Source organism: Periplaneta americana, chromosome 12 (genome assembly GCF_040183065.1).
Source record: "Periplaneta americana isolate PAMFEO1 chromosome 12, P.americana_PAMFEO1_priV1, whole genome shotgun sequence".
Taxonomy (NCBI): domain Eukaryota; kingdom Metazoa; phylum Arthropoda; class Insecta; order Blattodea; family Blattidae; genus Periplaneta; species Periplaneta americana.
This window is the reverse complement of record NC_091128.1, coordinates 131,142,286-131,165,848: the sequence shown is the minus strand read 5'-3', so window position 1 is coordinate 131,165,848 and position 23,563 is coordinate 131,142,286. Positions and strand designations below refer to the sequence as shown.

Sequence of the window (23,563 nt, the reverse complement as noted above, 5' to 3'; positions counted from 1 at the left end):
GGGAAGTGTTCGCCCTCCTTTTTCATATGAACATAAGTTAAAAGAATTTCATAATTAACTGAAGACTGGACATAAAAAGCTAAGTGCCAATATAATTGAAAATTAATTTTTCCCAAAAAAGTTTATGTCCCTGGCTCAATCTACAAGAAAAACTGTAAGTCCCATTGTAATTTATTTAGTCTCTAGCTGTTTCCATAGATGAGCAAAACGTGTGATATTACATTACTAGTCGCACAAGAAAGCTCTGTTTTCTACGGTTTGTTCTTTGACTCTTACAGCCTTTTTCATGTCCAGTCTTCAACTATCTCTAAAAGATTATGAGTTAGACTCATAAAAATTTTACCACGTATTCAGCAGCATCTTCTTATTAAATGTACCAAAAGTTTCAAATGTAGTATAATTATCAGAACTCTGATTGCTGATTATTAATTTATGATATTCAAAATAATAGTAGAACACATCGATTTACGTACTTACACTATTCTATTTTTTATCTTATTGGGTTATTTTACGACGCTGTATCAACATCTAGGTTATTTAGCGTATGAATGATATGAAGGTGATAATGCCGGTGAAATGAGTCCGGGGTCCAGCACCTAAAGTTACCCAGCACTTGCTCGTATTGGGTTGAGGGAAACCCCGGAAAAAACCTCAACCAGGTAACTTGCCCCGAGGGGATATCGAACCCTGGCCACCTGGTTTCGCAGCCAGACGCGCTGACCGTTACTCCACAGGTGTGGACTACACTATTCTAAAAACTTACCACACAACCTGTTCAAATTTTGGATTATTTTTCTAAACATTGTCTTTGGAAGTCAAATACTTTGTAATTTTTTAATATATAGGCCTAGTATCATTTTTCAAATTCTTCATTTATGTAATTTCTTTTAACGAATTTTACATGTTATTTTTGTATTTAATTGAATAATCAAATTAGTCTAAAATTTTTCAATCTCCCATAAACTCCTATATACAATGCATGTGCACAAAAAATCAGCCCTTTATACCATATAGAAACATGAAAATGGATTGACAAACAGAGTTCCACTTTAAAAAACTCTTTTAAGGATTTAAATGTCCGAAATGGAAGACGAAAATATACATACTTGTCAAGAAAAAATTTCCGGATTCATTAAAAGCAAAAATTAACATTAGAATTTTTATCCCCGAACAAGGGAAGAAGCAAGAAGAAAAAAGTTCATATGATTTGCTGTTGATATGACGTTGCTGGCAGAAGAGGAGATGATACTAATTAATATGCTACTGAAGCTAAATGACAGCTGTGACCAGTACGGGATAAAGATAAATGCAAACTAAATCATGAAATACTTGGGGTATACTATAAGCAGTAACATGAGCTGCTGCCAGAAAGTCAAAAGAAAGATTGCAATGGAAAAGGAAGCTTTAAAAAAAAAGACGAAAAATCTTGGAACTTGTTGAAAAGAACTAAGGAAAAGGGCAGAGAAGTGCTTTGTGTGGAGTGTAGCACTATATGGGTCACAAACTTGGGCATCACGACGAAGTGAAGAGGCACAACATTCTAGAAGCATTTGGAATGTGGATATGGAGAAGAATGGAACGTGTCAAACGGACAGACAGGAAATGAAGCTGTGTTGGAAGTAGGTGAAGAATGAATGATACTGAAACTGATCAGGAAGAGGAAAGGTGAAAGGTTCGGAGAAGAAAAAGAAAAGATGTCAGATGATAGACGACATTAAGATATATGGATCATATGCGGAGACTAAAAGGAAGGCGGAAAATAGGAAAGACTGGAGAATTCTGGGTTTGCAGTGAAAGACCTGTCCTTGAGTAGAAGCCTATGAATGAATGAGTTCCCAGTGCCTTTATAAACAAAAGGCAAATAATTAAATGTCACAAGTTCACGTCAAGAGTATATTATTTTCTCAATCGACGTGGAAAATTAAATTGTCACTCATGCACTCTAGAATCAAATCCAAAATGTCCATGTAAGCTTAAAATAAAAGGGATCAATGTGCAGTGGGTTGCCTATTGAAAGGGGAACTGTATGATTAACTTCGACGACCTTCATTATAGCAATAAAACGTAGGCTATTTCTGGACACGGGTTTAATGTTAAAAGTTTGTTGCCCTTAACCCCACTCATTACATCGCTAACTCTGCCAGTAGAACTTTCTGCAACCTATACATAGATAAATGTGTTCGTTTGCCTACCACTGATGTGTACGGGAGGCAGAGAGATTGAATTTTTTTAATTGGTTATTTTACGACGCAATATCAACTATTAAGGCGTTTGACAGAGTGGATTGGAACAAACTAATGGACATCCTGAAGAAATTAGGAGTGTATTGGAAAGACAGGAGGCTGTTCAGCAAACCTTCTATTAAACAACTCGTCAAAGTCAGGATAAGAGAAGAAATGTCTCAAGGAAGTGAAATAGGGAGAGGAATACGACAAGGATGCCCTTTATTTTTCTACACTGTTCAACATCTACTTGGAGGATTTGATGAAGAACTGTTTTCAGAACATGGGAGGGATGAAAGTAGGAGGAAGAAGAATAAAATCAATAAGATTTTCTGATTATATAGCGTTCTTAGCAGAAGAGGAAACGATACTAAGGGATATGCTACTGGAGCTAAATGACAGCTGTGAGCAGGACAAAGACCATGGTTTTCAGAAGAAAAATAAAGAAGGTGAACTTGCGAATTCTAAGTGAGGCAGTAGAGCAAGTGGAGAACTTCATATACTTGGGGTGTACTATAAGCAGTAACATGAGCAGCTGCCAGGAAGTCAAAAGGAGGATAGCAATGGCAAAGGAAGTTTTTCATAGAAAAAGGAGCATCTTCTGCGGACCTCTGGAGAAAGAACTAAGGAAGAGACTAGTGAAGTACTTTGTGTGGAGTGTGGCAATGTAGATATGGAAAAGAATAGAGGATGTGAAAAGATACTGCCTATTGAAGGATGCACTGAAAGGAATGATGAACGGGAGAAGAGTTCGGGGCAGAAGTAGATATCAGATGATAGATGACATTAAGATATATGGATCATATGCGGAGAGTAAGAAGAAGGCAGAAAATACTTGTCCTTGGGCAGAACGTACGTGTGTATGTGTGTGTGTCGACTACTATCATTACCTAGCGTCTGAATGAGATGAAGGTGATAATGGCAGCGAAATGAGGCCAGGATCCAGCGCCGAAAGTTGCTCATTATTTACTCTTAATGGATTGAGGGAACCACCGGCGTGGCTCAGTCGGTTAAGGCGCTTGCCTGCCTGTCCGAAGTTGCGTTCGGGCGCGGGTTCGATCCCCGCTTGGGCTGATTGTCCGGTTGGGTTTTTTCCGTGGTTTTCCCCAACCGTAATGTAAATGCAAGGTAATCTATGGCGAATCCTCGGCCTCATCTCGCCAAAAATCATCTCGCTATCACCAATCTCATCGACGCTAAATACCCTAGTAGTTGATACAGCGTCGTTAAATAACCAACTAAAATAAAAAAAACGGATTGAGGGAAAACCCTGGAAAAAAAAATGAAACCAGGTAACTTGTCCCAACTAGAATTTGAACCCGGGTCCGCTCGTTTCACGGTCAGGCATACCAGCGAGATAGTTCTCATGATTTCTTGAGCTGTACTGTAAAAATGGTCTTGTAATTTACACCATTCTAAGGACACCTTTTTCTTCCGGGAGAAATCCAGTACTGAATTTCTGAAGGGACGAGATGAAAAGCCCCATTTTTCTCTGGCTCTGAACCTATTCCTTCTAACCCGTAGCCTGTATTCTTGCCACAAGAGTAAAATGTGTCCGTGCATTGCAATAGAAAGGTGAATCTTTTAAGAAGAACTTTAAAATATAAAAAAGTATAAAATGATAAAAAAATATTGGTTACTTACTTTAGCATTAGAATGTAGAAAACTATTCAATGTTCGTCAACACCACCTTGATTTATTAACAACATCACCACCACCACCACCACCACCACCACCACTATCGCCACCAATTCACCATCACTGCGATTCGAAGTACAGGGTCCGGCAAATGAACGAGCGATTATAAAGAGTTGGTTATGGAATGAAGATTTTTTAACGACATAGGCCTACACGAGATCATAATAGTACATTATGCAACGAGCCTATAATGATAGTAATTAAGAAGCGAGTATGGATGTTTATGAAACGAGCGCGAGTTTCATAATTTTCATACGAGCTTCTTAATTACCATTATAGGCGAGTTTCATACGACTTTTTATGCTCGACCATATTTCTAACTTGAAATTATTCAGATTTATACATTTTATTTGTATCTGACAAGATCGGAAGTGACCTTGTTCTAGGTCGTGAATTGTGAGATGTGCGCAGACGCGAAAGTATTGATTTTTTCCGAGGAACAATAATGTCATTGACCTCGATGTAATCCCGTTAAACTTGATATAACCTTGATTATTGAATTCGACATTGAAAAACGAGATGACAAATTGAATTTATTTGAATATTATTTACAATTAACGCTAATTATTATAGTAACAGAACATAACCTTCTGCGACAGTATTGGATTTCCAGCCTCCGTGACTTTTCGCTAATTCTCTTTCGATTGCATATCCGAGAATAATCGATACTTGCGGTTTTATAACGGTACAAAGCTGACTTGTCATTGGCTGAACACCTGTAAGCTGAGTTGTCATTGGCTGAACACCTGTACTTTAATGAGTAGGTGTACTTTAATGACATGCATTAAAGGACTGCTACCAGGTGTATAATTACTACATTTCGGCATGGTCGAGCATAAATACATTAAAACATGTGGAATTTTGTATGGATGCAAATGTACAGTTACCCTGAAAAAGAATGAGACGATTCTTGGTCGTCGGAAGTTAAAGTTCTACAGCGCGGTTCACTCGATATCGACGTAGGGATACATAACATGACAGATAGTACAAGAATTGTTACAAGGACCACAACAAGGACAAGGACCAGAATAAGGATCACGAAGAAGACTGCCATATAAGGCCAGGAATTCACAACATAGCTCGAGTCCCAAAATATCATTGCTTCACTGTACCGAATGGCAAATGCCTGCTAAGGGATCTATATTCTGGACTGCTGCTATCACTGTCTTGTCTCGGTAGCTCATATAGTAGCATGCCGGTTCCATTGTATAACCGAAACGTCTCGTGTTCTATCCCAGGTAAAACTTTTTTTTTATTGAGGTGTAATTAATTTGTTCAGAGTTCCTCGACTGTCTAATTTGTCGAAAAATATGGAATAATTTATGCCCAATTTCTGGGTCTTACAAGTGGGCTGAACCTCGTCAAAAAAAAATAAATCTTACTTGGAAGTTAAAAGTATTCTTCCTCAAACAAAAATCATAAGAAACAAAAAGAGACCTGTTAACTTAAAATCTTGTCCGCATGCCATCAGCTTCTATTACAGCTCTAAGTCGATCCGGCATGGATGTCACGAGATTGTGGAATAAGTTCTGATCCCCGGCGAGATCTTCCCAGGTGTCAACTTGATCCCACAATTCGTCTCGATTTCGAGGGCGTCGGTGGGCATAGGTGGCTATCCTTCTCTTTTTCAATTCCGCCCATAAATTTTCGATGACATTCAAATCAGATGACTTCGGAGGCCAATTAATGAATTCGATCTCGAGTCTCCTTTGAAACCATCTTTGAATGCTTGCAGCATAGTGCACGGGATGGTTATCCTGCTGGAACAGCAATGTTCCTTCGGGAAAACGTTCTCGGGCGGAGGGAAGGAATATATTTTCCAGAATGTGCTCGTAAGTTTCCGCATTAAACCGGCCATCGATGCGTTCTATAACGCCATGTCCATCGTAAGACATCCACCCCCAACACGATATGCTAAAGCGCCCCGATCTTTCACGTCGGTGCACATAGCGCTGATCATGTCGGAGACCATCCTCACGATAGACACGGACAGGACCTTCGTAATCACTCGAGATGGTTGTTTCGTCGGAGAAAATTACATTTCTCCAATCGAAATCCACTCGATTTGTAGCGAAGGCAAGACGGTCGACAGCTTGTGCTTCCCCCAATATTTCCATTTGCGCAGCCCTCCGGCTCCTAATACCGCGGTTCCTCAACCTGCTGATCACAGTCTGTGAAGAGCCGGGAAAGTTAGATGCTGCTCTTATTTCGTTAGCAGTCAGAAAGGGGTCCTGTCGAACTGTCTCGAATAAAAGAGCATCCTCTTCCAATGAAGAAATCCGCGGACGCCCAGGAATAGGGCGATTTTCGACCTCCCCAAAATTTTGGTAACGATGAACCCATCTCGCGGCTGTACTTCCAGGAACACCGACCAAACGGCCAGCAGATCTAGCCTCATATCCAGCCTCAACTAGAGCTATAACTCGCTGTCTCATGTCACGTCGGTTCGCCATTACGATGAGAAATGAGAGATGACGATAATACTTTAGTGTAGACAATGACTATTTAACATGATATAGAATTATTGAAATAAGAGGCATCTTGCATAGTAAGAGTTAATAAATCAACCCTAAATTAAATATCTAAATAACAGGATATAACAGGAAGTCCAATTGTTGCGAAACTAATCAAAATAAATCTAATTACATTAAATAAACAAACCCCAAGTTATGACACCACATTGCTACAGCTAAATTGTATGTTATTAACATAAGCATTGAATAGGTCCGTGGTTGTGCGTTGGACGACAAAACCAAACATCGAAAGTTCGAATCTTGCCGAGGAATGTAACTTCTTGCTTTTTATAATGTAAATCAGACTTATAACTACAATCATTCATATTTCTTACATTATTTATTAATATTTATAGCCAACATTGAATTTGTAAAGAAAAGACTTTAGAAATCTCACATGGAATTTGTGATCTGTAGTGACATAAACATAGATTATCTCTCGGAACTTTTCCGTAAAAGTAAATTAAATTCACTCCTTGAAACTGGAAACCTTATTCGTAGGGTCATTTTCCCATAGCATACAAGCTGAAGTAACACAGCCATTGATAAACGTTTTGTACACAGAATTAGACTGAATTCCTATTCGACAGAACCTATAATCAATGGCTTGTCTGACCATGATAAACAAATCCTATGTGTTTCCAATGTCACTGAACAATTTCAACATATTAATTTAAAAACTAAGAAAGGATCGTAATTGCTGTATCTAGTGATTATTTACATTTATGTGTACAAAATGAATCTTGGAAAAACATATATGATACTGGTACTACTGATATTAAGAGTAAATATATTGAATTTTTCACTTAATTTCATAATCACTTCAGTGGATGTTCTCCACTCAATGTTGTGAAAAAATTCAAAAGTTAAAACATGTAGATAACGCAGGGACTTCAAAATCTCATGTATTAAAAAGAAGAATCTATATGTAATGAGTTGCAATGTAATGATCTTCATGTTCTTAAATACTGCAAGAAGTACAGTGTAATTTATCAAAAATTATGAAAGAGGGAAATAGAATATATTTGAGTAGAAAAGTACAAAATTCAGATAATGCAATTAAACCTATTCGTAATATTATTAAATTTAAACTTGTAGATATCCTAAGAAAGAAAATATTTTTTCATTAAAACCAATGATTATAAAGTAGAGGATCCCAAATCTATTGCAAATTCTTTTAACGTATTATAGTATATAGTACAGAAATATTATTGACAACTTAAACATTCAAGATTTTGCAAAAGATACTGCAATTGGTTACTTAACAGATGTATTTTAATAATTATTATTAATATATGTAATTAGTCAATAACTGCAACAGTGCTTATACATTCAATCATAACATGAATAAAATTGAATGCAAACACGTAGATAAAATAGTTAAAATTAAATGCAGGGGTGAGAATGAAATAATCCAAAGCCATACTTTTAACAAAAATTGTTTTTTGCGAGTGCATTTCTTACACATATGGGAAAGCTATTAATAAATTATTGTAATAATTACTCAACAAATGACATAGCCTAAGGACTCTAAACTTTTTTAAAAGTTTGTCTATTATTATATATTTTTTTAATTTAATTTTAATTGTTAGTTTTTAATATATATGCATTTACATTGTATATATGTGTGTGTATAAATGCATTCATTAGATTAACGTTTATAATATTATAACTTGTAATTTTGTATTGTTTGCGATCATTAACACTTAATCTCAGGACTTTGTAAAACTATATTTCAACGTGACTTAGCTATTTCAACGTTATTTAGACAAAAAAAATTGTTGTGTAGACTAAGAATCGAACTCGCACTCTTCTACACAACACGCAGAAGTCTTACCGTCTGAGCTATGGAAACGACATGAAAGCTTTCTTTTCTGTGCGGAGTGTCGATCTAGTCATGAAGGTCCATTGTCGTTTTAACTACACGATTTATGTATATATTTATCTTTTATTTACGTAATATTATCATATTTTTTGCAGTTTTTTAATTGAATTTCGGAACGATGCTAGTAACAAACCAAATAGCCTGAATTTAAGTAACTCAATATTCGTTATCTTGTGTATCGGTGCTCTGGTCTCCGATCATGCGCAGTGTCTTACATCTGAGACTTAGGAATATTCAATCGTCTCATCCTTTTCCAGGGAAACTGTACATTGCATGAGTGGATGGTATGGGATCCGACTGCAAATTGAGCGTAAATAGCGAGAATTGGCCTATAAGACAAGCGGAAATGAGTCTCGTAACTGAGTATAACATATCGCGTCGGCCCATCTTATATAATAGACTTGTGTCACGACCAGGCTTCGCATGTTTGTCCTAAGAGTTATATTGGATGGAGTAGTTTTTCCTGATACATTAATGACGTCAGTCAAAGGCATAAGCAGGTTACAAAACCTCTATGAGTTCTGACTGTGTTATGTAGGAGCGCACGTTGTTACGTGTGTTCGTATGTCGATGAGTCCATTGTGATCCCGTTCAGTCATAGAGGAGGCGCACCAGGAGACAAATGCTGCCACCAATATCTACACTGCAGTTGTTTATTTCGGAATTTGGAAATGAACTGCAGAACTGTTGCTCCTCAGAGCGACTGCCTTACCATCCCTTCTACCCCACCCACCTTTTTTACCAGTGCAGTCATGGCGTTCTAGTTACGCTCCGCTGCATCAACATTCATTTTCGCGGCTGCAGGTATACAATACGCTATCAAGAATTACAAATGAATAGATAATAAAATCCTTAGGAACATACCTTTAGAAAGTAAGAGAAAAATTAATGAGGGAAATAAATAAGTTAAAAGACATATAAAATAAATTTTAAATGTATGTATGCATATAATGTAAGAAGGTCTATCTATGTATATATGGTCCTATTACTAGTAAAGCCGATTAAGTCCACTTTTTGTGTAAAATAAGTTAAGTACAGTCCCTGACTTGTCCTTCCGTGCTCTGAATTCTACTAAAATGGAATAAGTCCGAAATGTTGCATGCAGGCAACAAACCAATTACTTTATCTGAAGAATTTATTATGATTTTTCGTGCATTAATAAAGTTTTAATTCCTGTTTCCATAAAACTTGCATTATTGGTCTTAACTGGTTTTACTAGTAATAGGAGATAAATAAATTGCACGTTTATAAGTGAGTGACGGCTATATGACCGGATGTCAATGCTGTCATTCAACATTGCAACGCACTCCAGCCAAATAAATAAAAAATAAATAAACACACAATACTCGTACTGCAGTTTACAGAGAACTGGAACATGGCAAAATCTAAACCCGTACAGAAATACTACTTCCAACGGAAATGGGAATAGAATTATTATTTGCTTGTTCACTGTGTCCCATCCAATTTATTTCTACTCGTCATTTCAATATTAAACCACATTTCAACTAAGCCCATATTAAGAATTATGGAATGCACAAACTTTCGTGTAAGTTCAATATTACGAACTGTATATTGATTGATTATTTATTTATGTACCGTTAAATTAAGGACATCACTCGTGTGTTCATTTTCAATTGAAATGAATAGTGAATTTCAAGGTTCATTACTTAAATACTACAAATGTATGTTTCCGTAGGTGATGATAGGAGGAAAGTTTTCGAAAATCTAAAGCAGACTAGGTGCAAAGAAATCTCAAAGAACCTACCGACAGAAAATCTAGCATAATTGTAAACCTTGAAACGAGATAACGCATTATAAATATAATGAATTTATTACAATCCCTTTTGAAAATTACAGTGCCGCCACTGATGGACCTTGCACGGGAAAAGAATGTAAACAACTCTACACGGAAGTCGATCATCCCCAATAGAAGTAGAGTTTGACTGACGTCATATTACTTACGGGTTCTGCTGGCCTGGTGTAAGGAATGATAACATATTCTGTAAAGTGTGCAAAGTGGAACTGAAGGTAGAAAGACGACGAGGTATTCAAATTAATTGTGGCAATAAAAAAACATACGAAATATTTGCAATTACTGTTTCTTGCTGCAAGAGATGCAGATTCTAAATTATTATTGTGATCATTCGCAGTTTTTCAGCGATTTGTGCTAAATGATGATAACTTACAATTGGAAAAGGTTTCAGCTACATAATCTCAGAATGTATATTTTTTTCGTCATTGTAATAGTAGTTATTTCAATAATTAGGTATAAATTATTGTTTGTATATATGTATAAAACTTCTGTTCTATATTTATTATCAGATTATTAGTTTTAAAACGCAGTTGTAGTCAATGGAGAGGCAAACATATTTGTTGAAAACGTTTCGACAGTGCAAACCATTGCAAGTTGCAGTGTTGTCATGATCTGCTCCATCATATTTTACATTCACCGTAGGCCTACTGTACCGCCACTTATGCCGTGAGCGCCAGACGTTTGAACTCCCTCAACACAAGGTATATTTCTAGATACATTCAGTGTGACAAAAATGCGAAGCCTAGTCATGACATCGGGGATTTACGTTCACTTATGTAAGATGATGTAATCGTCAGTACAAAGTGAAGCCTCGTGCCGTGAGCAAGTCATTTGTAAGACTTCCTGGGCTACAATATACTTTACACTAGCGTTGTAAATACTACATAAGTGATCCCTGCAGAATAAATTTAGCTGTAATGATGACTCGCAACTGTAGTGTGCATATACATTTTTGTGACGTTTGCAATTCAGAAAAATATCATCCCTTCCTTAGTGGAAAAAAAGAGTATCGGCTTTTTTTTTAATTTCTAATTCGATATCAGGGACAAGGACAAGGCCTGGGCTCCAAAATATGCTGCAGCATGAGTGCTAGAAATCTTTCAATTGAATGGAGGTGATAAAAATGTCGATGGTTTGCTGTTTCTACTGGTTTGAAAAGATCCACGAAATAATTAAAATGCCTGCTAATTCTGTATGCTATCACCTGTTTCTGGAGGGATCCGGAATTTTCGTCACCGATTTTTCGTCCACCCAGTGATTTCGTCACATATTACATTTTGACACTGCAACATTTTGTCACCGATTCACTTTTGTCATCACCTTATTTTGTCACCAATTTAATTTCCTCATCACTATTCCCCACCACAATTTTTCCTCCCTTCGTGTCGTTTCCCTTGCTGATACCTATATAAAATATTCTGGACGAGCTAAACCCAATCTTCGATTACTTTGAGGATAATTATGTCATGGATCGTAGACGTGGCAGAGTAGGAAGCAGCCCGTGTTCCCTCCAAATACATGGAATTGTTACATTCGTAACGGGGAAAACCTGCCCAGAACAACAAATACTTGCGAAACGTGGCATAGATGTCCCAATATTTTAATGGACAAAGCACAATCCTCCTTTTACCATGTCCCTCAGTTGCTATAGGAGGAGAATGCAAGGATATATCAGGACATTGAGAAATTAGAAGCAGGTCAGTCTCCACCCAGAAAAAAGGAGAAATACACGTCCTTAGATAACAGAAGTACACAAATTGTCTATAGGTATGAAACCTATAGAACAGGAAATAACATCCTTGGTTAGCTACGTGTCATATGTCACAATTTTAGTGGAAACTCCATAAAACAGGATGAATGTATGCAACTCCGAACACATGTTAATACAGAGCATTAAAATAATTATACAGTGATGGTTTTGGACTCACAATGAAAATAGTCCAAATGTAATTTTCTGCATTATTTTGGTGACGAAATCCTCTCAGTATAAAAAAGATCACAAAATGTATGTGATGACGAAATATCTTCGGTGACAAAATCTCCCCAGTGACAAAAAACATGGCAAAATGTATCTGATGACAAAAAAAATAATGACGAAGAATAGGTGATATACTATAACGGTGACGAAATTTCCGGTTATGAAATGCCCTAGATCCGTTTCTGGAGACATCACTAGGGGAAAAAAAAGTGGACAATACAGTAGTGTATCCGAATATCAACCTCCCTCCGATCAGTTCCCCTCGGCGAAGGTCTTCGTATTCCCGAACCTCTGAAAGAAAATACTATCAATTTAGAGGACGATAAGGTGGGAGGCGAATATAGTTCGTCACAGACTATTCAGAGTGCACCAGAAGTGTGGGACTACATTGCACTCGTAATGAATGAATGAATGAATAGATGATGATGATGATGATGGAGCCTTGTTGGGATGTCAAAATTAAACCGGAGTACTTGGAGAAAACCCTTGCTTTGCTTGGACCACGGGCTTGCCTAATACAAGATAGAAATTCAGGGCGTGAATCCGAACCTCATGGCTGATTTGCCTAGCGCGCTAATAATGAGTCATCAACAAGACAGTTTTTTGTGCATAGTAAACCCTTTAAAAGTACAAGTCTCCAGGTATCGATCAAATTCTAGCAGAATTAATACAAGAGGGTGGAAACGCATTATCTAGCGAAATTTACAAACTTGTATTTGCTATTTGGGAAAAGGAAATTGTACCAGAACAATGGAAAGAGACTGTGTTAACTTTCGAGGAATATCACTTTTGTTGACGTCATACAAAATTTTGTCCAATATTATTTTCAGAAGATTAACTCCGTACGTAGATGAAATTATTGGGGATCATCAGTGTGGTTACATCAGCTTCTTGTCTATACGGATGACGTGAATATGTTAAGAAAAAGTCCACAAACGATAGGGAAAACACGGGAATTTTACTTGAAGCCAGTAAAGCGATAGGTTTGGAAGTAAATCCCGAAAACACAAAGTATATGATAATGTCTCGTGACCATAATTTTGTACGAAATGGAAATATAAAAACTGGAAATTTATCCTTGGAAGAGGTGGGAAAATTCAATATCTTGGAGCAACAGTAACAAATATAAATGACACTTAGGAGGAAATTAAACGCAGAATAAATATGGGAAATGCCTGTTATTATTCGGTTCAAAAGCATGTGTCATCCAGTCTGCTGTCAAAAAAAGCATGTGTCATCCAGTCTGCTGTCAAAAAAATCTGAAAGTCAGAATTTATAAAACATTTATATTACCGGTTGTTCTGTATGGCTGTGAAACTTGGACTCTCACTTTGAGAGACGAATAGAGATTAAGCGTGTTTGAGAATAAGGTTCTTAGGAAAATATTTTGGTCTAAGGGGGATGAAGTTACAGGAGAATGGAGAAAGTTACACTACGCAGAACTGCAGGCATTGTATTCTTCACCTGATGTAATTAGAAACATTAAATCCAGACGTTTGAGATGGGCTGGGCATGTAGCACGTATGGGCGAACCCAGAAATGCATATAGAGTGTCAGTTGGTAGGCCGGAGGGAAAGAGACCTTTGGGGAGGCCGATACGTAGATGAGAGGATAATATTAAAATGGATTTGAGGGAGGTGGGATATGATGATAGAGACTGGATTAATCTTGCACAGGATAGGGAGCGATGGCGGGCTCATGTGAGGGTGGCAATGAACCTGCTGGTTCCTTAAAAGCCATTTGTAATTAAGTAAGTAAGTAATTAAACAATAAACTGCAATAACTTATCATTTGCAACAAGACAAACGACTGAGCTGTTGCGAACATAATGGTTATCTGTTACCTTTACGATTTATTCTTTCCTTTAAAATGCATTTCTACTGCAAAAAATTCATTACTAAAGCACATTCAATATGAATAATGAGGCATCTGGGCTACGCATCTAATTTCTGAGAAGAATTCATTGTCGCCAGCTGCATCCAATCTTAATAGGTACGTAGCACGGTTGTCAGTCACATCTGCTTTGAGAACATTTGTCTTGTAGATGTGATAGTTTACAGGAAATAAAGATGTGGTCAGTATTTATTAGCTTTACTAACATCTGCTAGCAGAATTCAGAACGAACATTCAAAATAATGTAGAGGAATGAACTTTGAAGCACGTTGGGATAACATAAATGTTTAATTAGATCTGGGAAAGAGAGACAGATTGTTTGGCCAATAGTCTCGGTGGATGTTATGCCACTCTGAAGACAAATCGACAACTTGTAAAGAAACTGACAAATGATAGAATTAGGTCAATGAGGCTGCTGTAAACTGAGATATCATCTATGCAGATTGAAGAATTAGAATTTCTTGACTGGTGTATGTCTAGCTGAATTCAGGACACCAACAACATTTTTCCAGAATTATACTAAAATGGACTTTCATTAAGGTATCTGAATTGAAGTATCTTATGAAGAGAGCATAGATGTGGTTAATAAAATGTGCAGATTTCAAAATGTATGTCAAATAAATAAAGAAGCTTTAAATATCAAACAAGACGTACGACTCAAATATTGTATGCTTCTAGCTGTTCCAATTTTGCTGTGCAACACTAACACCCCTTTTTTTCTAATATCAAACTTGGTTTAAATTAAACCAGCTGAAGTTTAACCCGTGATTTAAACTGAGCTACATTTTCCCAACAATTTTTCAACTTATAGGGTTAATTTTACGCTAACTGAAAATACGTCAATATTAGCTATTCTTTTATTTAGCCTATTTATGAAGACAAATTAAGAGCTTGTTTAGTCAACTGTTCGAAGACAGGTCTGAGCCTCACAAGTGATACCAAGAAGGCACCACTTATGAGGCAATTGCACCAGGAGATAATGGGGTAGGGTGGTCAGTTACATTCCCCCTCCATTGCATACATCACGGACTAGCTACATATTACACTAATCTGACTTCAGATACATACAAACAATTGTTCTTCCTCTGACACATATCGTCAAAGACATGTACTGCCTGATAATACTAGATGTACAGTAGTGGCAAAAAAACCGGACCGACCCTTGTAGCTGATTTCAGAGCCTTGTTCACTTCAGAGCACGATAGACTGATAACTGAGACTTTCGTGGTTCGAATCCTGTCTGGGAAGGAAACTGTTTTTGTTCCTTATTCAAATTTATTCCCAATACTTTTCGATTGCTCGTAAAATCCGTGTTCTGGAAATAATAAGGTAATTAAGTAGTAAATATCGCTGCAATCCAAAAGTATTGGAAATAAATTTGAATAAGGAACAAAAGAAAGTTTCCTTCCCAGGTAGGATTCGAACCACGAAAGTCTTAGTTACCAGATTATCGTGCTCTGGAGAGAACAAGGCTCTAAAATCAGCTACAAGCGTCGGTCCGGTTTTTTTTTTTTCCCACTACTGTACATATCAGCCAGAATCTCAATCAGAGGATAAGAGCAGTTTAATAATATTTGTATGAAACAGTTGATATTCATTTCATTCACTCACACAAAAGTGGGGTTATATTACATAAATGTATATTTATATTTGGTTTTAACGACGCTGTATCAACTACTGGGTTATTTAGCGTCAATGTAATTGGTGCTAGCGAGATGGTATTTGGAGAGATGAGGCCGAGAATTCGCCATAGATTACCTGACATTAGCCTTACAGTTGGGAAAACCTCGGAAGAAACCAATCAAGTAATCAGCCCAAGCGCGAGTCGAACCGACGTCCGGTCGCAACTCCTGATCAGCAGGAAAACGCGCTACAATCTAAGCTAAGCCGGTGGCTATATTATACAGTCGAACCTCGATATCTCGAACCTCTATTACTAGACTTTTCGATAACTCGTAGTAATTTATATTTCCCGAACAAACTTCCTATAGTTTATATTCACTTTTTTCTCAAGTCGAATTTCTGTAACTCGAATTTTCGGTATCTCGAAACTTAAATTATATCCGACAGACAGACAGAGAGATTAGGTAGGTAGGTAGGTAGGTGGGTGGGTGGATGGATGGATGGATGGATGGATGGATGGATGGATGGATGGATGGATGGATGGATGGACGGACGGATTGCTAGGTTATTTTACGACGCTTTAACAACAGCTTACGTTATTTAGCGTCTGAATGAGATGAAGGTGATAATGCCGGTGAAATGAGTCCGGGGTCCAGCACCGAAAGTTACCCAGCATTTGCTAATATTGGGTTGAGGGAAAACCCCGGAAAAAACCTCAACCAAGTAACTTTCCCCGACCGGGAATCGAACCCGGGCCACCGGGTTTCACGGCCAGACGCGCTAACCGTTACTCCACAGGTGTGGACTGGATGGATGGATGGACGGATGGACGGACCGACAGACAGGCAGGCAGGCAGGCAGACAGACAGACAGACAGACAGACAGACAGACAGACAGACAGACAGACAGACAGACAGACAGACAGACAGACAGACAGACAGATAGTTAGATAGATAGATAGATAGATAGATAGATAGATAGATAGATAGATAGATAGATAGATAGATAGATAGATAGATAGATAGATAGATAGATAGATAGATAGATAGATAGATAGATAGATAGATAGATAGATAGATAGATAGATAGATAGATAGATAGATAGATAGATAGATAGATAGATAGATAGATAGATAGACAGATAGATAGATAGATATATTCGTTCCATAATATTCTTGCATTTGCTTTATAGCATAGAATAAAGAACATGTCCAATTCTTACGTTTAACAATAAAATGCACATATGAAATATGTACAGAATTAATACCTTATTAACAATAATATTTTATACAATGTAATATGTTTACCATTTAATAGTATTATAATATTTACACAGTAGGCCTACTGTGAAATGTTAAGAATTCATCTACAGAATAGAAAGTGTGAGATATTAAGTAATTTTTTAGTTTTACCTTAAATAATGCAGAGTTTTGGCTATGATTCTTAATGTCTTCAGGAAGACTATTGAACATTTTTATCGCCATGTAACGTACTCCCCTTTGAAAGCATGATAAATTTGATGATGGCGTATGAAAATCATTCTATACTATGTATGGCTGAGTTAGTTGGAAAATTGTCTTTATTACATAAGAGGAAATTTATTGTAGAGTATATGTATTGATTTGTTAAGGTTGGAATCTCTAATTTTTTTAAAAATAATCTACATGATTCTCTACCTTTGCTCCAACTATTATTCTAACGGCTCTTTTTTGTAATAAGAATATAATTTTAATATTTGCAGAATTTCCCCGAAATATTATTCCGTAGGACATAATGGAATGAAAATAGGCAAAATATATTGTCTTTAAGATACTGCTGTTTAGAAATTATTGTAACGACCTATTTGCGAAGCATGCTGAGCTAAGTTCGGGGGTTATTTCTTTGATATGATTTTTCCAATTTATTGTATTATTAATATGCAAACCAAGAAATTTGGTTGTTGATGTTTCTAGTAGAGGTATATTGTTGATAGTTGTGTGCAATGTTTCCGAGATTAAATTTGACGTGGCTTTAAATTGAAATATGTTAGTTTTATTAATGTTTAATGCTAGTTTATTGGTTGTAAACCAGTCATAAATTTTAAGGAGAATTATTTCTGTTTTATATTTGAATGTGGCAAAGTTCTTGCCTGTAATTATGATACTTGTGTCATCTGCAAATAATATAGGATAACCTGTTCCTTTTATTATGGGGCCAAGGTCATTTATAAAAATTAGAAAATTTAAACTTGTTCTTCATCTCGCATGGTTATTTTTACAGTGCAATCAATATACAGTGCAACTTGTTTCATTCGAAGGTTTTAATTCGAATTTTCCACCGATTACTATAGTTGAGTTCACAGCACTTTCTTGCAATTAATGCCGCTTTCTGATCTAACCGCCCGTTTCATTACAGAGCACACATTGTCGCATTTAATTAAACGTCGCTCCAGCGCCAGTTTTGTTATGTAATGTACAGTACTGTATCACTATAAATCTCATACAGAGACGATCATCAATGAGAGATTTACAATTCATTTTAATATATCAATATGCCTGGTAAATTATTAATAAGTATTTAATGAATTTCAATCTTAAGGCATATAAACTAAGTTGAAATTCATTAAATACTTATTAATAATTTACCAGGCATATTGATATATTAAAATGAATTGTAAATTACTCAATGTCAATCAGACAACTTTGCATAAACGCTATCTGAACCTAAAGATTAAGTTGCACAATATCAACGCAAACATTTGGTTTAACAAACAATGTCTGAAAGAAAACTTAGTACCCAATTATGCAAAAATCAAAATTAAAAACAAAACCCAATCAGCTAAGAGAACAAAAACTATGGCTCAAATAATTTGGATCAGAAACGAAATTAAATTCTTACACAAGAAAAAAGATGTCATGAATACTAAGTTATACGAACTTCATCTACAAAATTCAAAAGCTTCAACTACTGCATGGCCTATTTTAGATCAAATAATAAATAACAAAATAAAGATTTTAATGGAGAATAAGTATAAAACATTGAATAATAAATTGCAAAAACTCAGGTCCAGTTTGTCACAATCATCAAGTAATAAAAGTTTATATGCCTTAAGATAGAAATTCATTAAATACTTATTAATAATCAATGAGAGAGTTTGTTTTACATCACTAAATGTGGTTGAGAACTTTGTGGAGGTAGCTCGAGCACAGAAAATGAAGCAGAAGAAGATCACAGATTTCTTCAAGTCGTGAAAAGATAGATAAAGACCCGTTTGCATTTTGTATTGTTACATTTAACTTAGATAATGTAACAAAGCTTCCATCATTACGAACATCCATTTTTATTACATAAATTTGGACTACTATGTTGTAAGCCTACATGCAGTATTTTGTGACCAGTATATCACAAATTTAACAATTTTTTTACGTATTTTCGATAAGTAGAGTTTATTTTTACGATTCGAGATATCGCAAATAATGAAAACTATAACTAACTATAAAACATGTTTTGCGATCGTCATTTGTTTCCCGCATAGATAGTCGACTGAAAATGGTGGCTCCGTTCAAACTTTTGGTGAAGATAACATTAGCGATATAGAATTTTAGTAAGTCAATAAATATCTACTTTATTGTATTAGAGTACTTTATTTCTTCTAATCTTTATATAGGCCTATTTTCTCCTCTTTTTATCACCTTCCTACCATTTGTTTCTTTGTTTGCCAACATTTCAAACTGCAAAAGCTTTACGGTACTATAAAACATGCTTTAGAATCGTCATTTTTGTTTACAGCATAGACAGTCAACTGAAAATGGCGGGTCCGTTCAAACGTTTTGGTGAAGCTAACATTAGTGAAATATAATTTTAACAAGTAAATTAATATTTTATTGTATTAGAGTACTTTATTTTTCCTAATCTCTATATACTTTCTTCTAATTGTGTAATAGTAAATTAAATCCCACTCGAGTTTTGATTTTCTTTAGATAAATCAAAACCTCTAATGAGATTACTGTTGATAAAATGTTCCTTTCGAAATACAAAGTCTGGCGTTTCTGAGTGTTTTGTCCAAAATCTCTTCATTCAATTTTTTTTTTGCAATTATGCGTTACTTTTCAAAAACCCTCTATAAGTTGTTGCAAAGTAAAGGGAAATTTGATCCATTGAAATATGAAGAACGCTATATAAATTGTTCACTACGAGATATTCTAGCTACACCAAATAGCCTAATATTACCTCACAACAAAATTATATTTAATACACACATATTGCATTTTCATTGTCAGGAGCTGCAAAGTGTAACCAAGAAAAGGACGTTCATTTCTACTAAGTACGAATTTCCGAATGGCCTAGCTGCAAACGTTTAAGCGAGGCAATTTCGAGGTGGAAATCTTGTTCCTATTGCTTCCGGGAATCCCTTGTAAGGGTAATGATTTCAAATGCGTTCCGTTCTTAGAAGAAGTCTGCACAGTCACGTATCTAAAATTAGCGCACAGACTTCAGGACGTGGAGCGAAATCTATTCTGCGCTGGAGATGGTTCCGCTTCAAGCACCATTTCTGTACATTAAAGGTATTGAATGGCATGCCAATTTTATCAACTTCAGGATACAGGAAAAAAAAAAAAACAATTTCACGTTTGTATCCTTCATCGCTACAAATTTATTTCTTTTATTTTTGCTATACTGAAACCACAGTATGCTTTTTTAATACACACATAGAAATAAGCAGAGTTAAGTGAAAATGAGAATTTATGAACGCACTATTCCTTATTACAAAAAATCATATAAACTCAGGGATATAGAAGTCATCGGATTAATGGTGGGCGCTAGAGGAACCATAACAAAACAATTATTTGTGTCATTCTGTCATAAATTTGGAGTCCCAACAACAACAACAATTAAGGGAATTTCTATTATAGATTTGAAGGGTTCTCTGCAGATTTTACGGCGACATTTGTATTTCAATTCAAATTACAGTTGAAATTTCTCAGTCTATTTTTTTATCTGTATTTTTATAAATGTTCATTATGTGAAATATTATCTACTGCAAATTTTAGTTTCTTGTAAACGAATTTCTTGTAAGACATTTTTAATGTCATTTTAAATGTTACTGTTTAACATTCTTTGTCTTCGGCAACCTCACCAAGTTGAGGAAGATTGGATTATGTATGTATGTATGTATGTATGTATGTATGTATGTATGTATGTATGTATGTATGTATGTATGTATGTATGTATGTATGTATGTATGTATGTATGTATGTATGTATGTATGTATGTATGTATGTATGTATGTATGTATGTATGTATGTATGTATGTAGCCTATGTATGTATGTATGTATGTATGTATGTATGTATGTAGCCTATGTATGTATGTATGTATGTATGTATACATCCCTAATATATGTTTATCTTCCTTTGAAAAAAAAAATCACTAAATCTCAAATCAGTTGCCCCAGGACTTAACACAGCATATCTTTAGATAGATTTCAGGAATTCAGTAATACTTTACTGAATTTGGACTTAACATACTTTATCTCCGAGGTACAGATTTAATACTAACTCCAAGTTATCATAAGCATTTCAGTGTCATTATTATTTAAGGACACTTCGATAACTTATTTCATCGTGAAAAATTGATTTGAATGAACTTCTCTAATAGCGAGAATAACGTAAAAGCTGCTTTTGAGTTCTTTGTATTTGTATTTCCAACTATACAAGAATTTGTTACGGCATAATGACGTCAAGTAGCATACATTTCCGTAAATTAATAAAAACTGACACTAAAACAAATAAAAACGTAAATAAATAAACAAACAAACTTTTATTAAGAGGAAAGCAAAGGACGAAAGAAAGCAAAAATGGAAAAGAAAACAAACAGACATACAGAAAGAGATGTAAATAAAAAATAATGGAATTCCATATTTAATCACTTCCTGGAGGGGAGAGGAGAGGAGAGGAGAGGACAGGCGAAGAGAAGAGAAGAGAAGAGAAGAGAAGAGAAGAGAAGAGAAGAGAAGAGAAGAGAAGAGAAGAGAAGAGAAGAGAAGAGAAGAGAAGAGAAGAGAAGAGAAGAGAAGAGAAGAGAAGAGAAGAGAAGAGAAGAGAAGAGAAGAGAAGAGAAGAGAAGAGGAGGGGAAGAGAGGGGATAGGAGAGGGGAGAGGAGAGGAGAGGAGAGGAGAGGAGAGGAGAGGAGAGGAGAGGAGAGGAGAGGAGAGGAGAGGAGAGGAGAAGAGAAGAGAAGAGAAGAGAAGAGAAGAGAAGAGAAGAGAAGAGAAGAGAAGAGAAGAGAAGAGAAGAGAAGAGAAGAGAAGAGAAGAGAAGAGAATACAGATGGGAAGAAATGAGACGAAATGAATAATAAAAAAGAAGAGAAAAGAATACGAATCTAGAGGAGAGAATGAGAGAAGGACAACTAGAACGTTGGGAAGAAATGGTGTGAAAGGAGAGGAGAGAATGGAGTGGGAGGAGGGAGATGCGGTGAGGAGGAATGAGACAATTTGTGAAGAGCTGAAATGTGGACCATGCAGGAGGGGGAAGAGAGAAAGAAAAAAATAGAAACATAATAAGACGACATGTAAGTGAGACTTGTAGGGGAGAAGTAGAGTAGAGAGGAGCGAGAAGAAAAAGAGAGGAGAAAACGTAAGAGAAAATATGACAAGAGGACGATGAGAGCATAGTAAACAAAATTAATATCAAAATGAATCAAAGGAAGACCGATGAGGAGAGAGGAAATAAAACGAGACGAGAGAAAGGAATAGGAAGAAAAGAGGCAAGTAGAAAGAAGACGACGGAAAAGGAACGGTCATAATTGAAGACTGAATGTAATAATAATGCCAAAGTACTACCACGGCCAATATACAGATTGAACAGTAATGCCATTAATTTCAGGGAATTATTGTTTAAGATATTTAAATAAAGAGGTTTAATGCAATTTTTCTGGTTTTTGCCTCATTTAGGAGATAAAATTATTTTATATGAAACATTTCATAGCGTGTTTTGGGTTATCCATTGATAGAATTCCCATTATGCTCAGTCTATAAAATTGGGCAGTTTATTATGATATTGAATGACAAAGATTTTAATTTCGTCCTTTAAATATGCAGAAATTTCATCCGAACAAATGTAACATTCCGTTCTGCAAAGAAAGTTATCAATGTAACATTTGTTCGTATCATATTTATGCACATTTAAAGGACAAAACTAAAATTCTTTCAATGGTTTAATATCATGATACACTGCTCTCTTAAATTGACTCAGCATATTGAGAATTCAATCAACGGCTTTCCCAAAACAAGACATCAATTAGTTCATATAAAATAATTTTTATCTGCAAATAAAGCAGAAATGAGCAAAATTGTATTAAACTATATCCCAAAGAACAACCTCCTGAAATTAAGTTGGTAATTAATTAATTTAACTATTTATTTATTTATTTATTGTTTTATTTATTTATTCATTCATTCATGTATTTATTTATTTATTTATTTATTTATTTATTTATTTATTTATTTATTTATTTATTTATTTATTTATTTATGTCTATAACAGGGCAAAGCCCCAATTGCAATAGATAGTGGACCTACAAATATTTGTTTAGAACATAAAATTGGACATAAAATGAAAAAGAGATAAAAACAGATACAAATGCAAGGTACAAGTGTAAATACAAATGAAAAGTACAAATGAAAAATGGAAAAAAAAACAGACAAATATATACTAGGTAAATTAAAGACACAGATACAGATATAAATGAAAAATACAAAATAAAAAAGAATGAAGAATAGATAAATATAGATATCGTAACCAAATATGTAAAATGTAGCTATAAATGGCAAATTACTGAGTAATAAATAGATAGCAATAGTATTTAAAATCAACTACCTGAAGTATATCAATAAGAAAATGTTTATATTCCATGTAAGAAATGCTGAAATCTAAATCCCATGTTTTACATATTCCA

At 35.4% G+C, this 23,563-nt stretch overlaps 1 long non-coding RNA gene across 1 annotated transcript in view; it reads right to left on the bottom strand.

The window, feature by feature from the left end:
• Window positions 1-23,563, bottom strand: part of LOC138710893 (uncharacterized) — a 324,613-nt gene that overhangs the window by 181,213 nt on the left and 119,837 nt on the right. The gene's annotated exons all lie outside the window — the stretch shown is intronic.